The 1,646-nt window shown below is 55.1% G+C and overlaps 1 protein-coding gene across 1 annotated transcript in view; it reads left to right on the top strand.

Annotated features, from left to right (window-relative positions):
• Window positions 1-1,646, top strand: part of COL26A1 (collagen type XXVI alpha 1 chain) — a 178,446-nt gene that overhangs the window by 155,317 nt on the left and 21,483 nt on the right. The gene's annotated exons all lie outside the window — the stretch shown is intronic.

The raw sequence follows: 1,646 nt of genomic DNA, 5'->3' as shown, positions 1-1,646 counted from the left end.
GTGGGGGATGGGTAGCGTGGGGGGGGGGTGTGTGAAGGGAGGGGTGGGGGATGGATGAATGGGAAGGTGGGTGGGTGGAAAGTAAGGTGGAGGGTGGAGGGTAGGGTGGGTGGAATGACAAATGGGACCCTGTTTGTTTTGATGTCTCTTTCCCATGAAGGGCCTCCTTCAGAGGCACAGGAATCCTGGACCATCTGTATTTAGGAGGGAGGTACTAAAAGCCCCCTGGGGCTCTTTCCGTGTGTTTTGGCCTTGTTGACTGGAGGCCATTGTACAGGAGGTGCGGGGGTGGGGGGAAGGGGGCCTCCCCAGGTATCAGCGCCTGTGGGCCTTTCCCCTTGGGTGGGTCGCTGAGCCCAGAGAGTACCCTCTCCTTTTCCTGATCTCCAAGCCCTCCTGTGTCTGCGAGCCTGGGACTTGGCCCCCGGCTGCCTTTCACTGCGAAGTCTCCTCTGCCCATCTCTCTGCTTTGTGGTTTGTACCTTTTTCTCCCTTCACCATCCCTTTCCTGGGAGGAACTAGAGGGAAACATGTGTGTTCGATTCCCCATGTTTAACCAGAAAACCGCCTCCTTTCTCGTTGATCCTTTGTGAAGTCCTGCCCCGTCCCCGAGTCAGACAACTGTATACATTCTTCTGGTTGTTTTAAAGTTACAGTGTTTACGCCTCAGTCTTTAATCTCTTTTATGTATCGGGGTTCCTGACAAGGTTTTATTGGGGGAGGAAGAGTTCTGTTCCTAAAAAAGGCTTATAAACCACTGACTGGGCCCAGCCCAGGGTAGATGGGGAGGGAGATGAGGGTGAGGGGAACACTGTCAGCCCACATAAAGCCAGGTAGGGCTGGTGAGCAGAAAGTGGGGGCTGTCAGCACCCCTGGCCCCAAGGCTGGGCGCCCCTGGGGAGGACACGGCCTGAATCACCTGTTCCCATGGTCCTAACACCCTGGTGTCTCCTCACATCTCTCACAGAGCACTCATTCTTTTAAAATAGGGACATTTACAAGGTGGTTTGCATTCAGCGACAGAGATGGGGGACAGACAAGGTTGATGATGGGGGGCCGGGGGCCTCGCTGTGGCCAAGGGGGCCTCTGAACACCAAGTGGGACCTGCCGAGTTACCCTAATACCTCTCGTGTGTCTGTTTAACCAGAATGGGGTTCCTGTAGGGTCAGGCTTTGAACTGAGGGAGGAATCTGAGCATCTCTTGACTTCTAGAGCAATAAAAGCTCCTTAGAACAGCTTTGAACCATCTATTTCCTCATTAAAGAGCTCTGGGTCTCTGGGGGAGACAGACATAAATAGATGATTACAGCCCAGGGAGATGTATGCCTGGGAGGTTAACAGTTACTGGTCTCCTAATTGGCCTTCCGGCTCCCAGGCCCTCCCACTCCCACCCATGGGACACTTCCGCTGCCAGAGTGAGCTTTTAAAAATGCAAATCTGACCTTGGCTTTCACCCCTTTCAACAGCAGCCCATTGGCCTCAGGATACTGCCAAGCTCTTCCCCCCAGGCCTCCTGTGTCAGGGCCCAGCCCACTGCTCCAGCCCTGGTGGCCCGCAGGTGCGCTCGGATAGGCCAGGCTGCTGGCAGACGCTCCCCTGTTCTGTTCTCCTTGGGGCCTCAGCCCTTATTCTTCCTTCTGCTGAAC

The sequence above is a fragment of the Lipotes vexillifer genome, unplaced genomic scaffold (assembly GCF_000442215.2).
Source record: "Lipotes vexillifer unplaced genomic scaffold, Lipotes_vexillifer_v1.1 scaffold12, whole genome shotgun sequence".
NCBI lineage: Eukaryota > Metazoa > Chordata > Mammalia > Artiodactyla > Lipotidae > Lipotes > Lipotes vexillifer.
The sequence above is the reverse complement of the archived record's forward strand: the minus strand, read 5'-3'. Positions and strand labels throughout refer to the sequence as shown.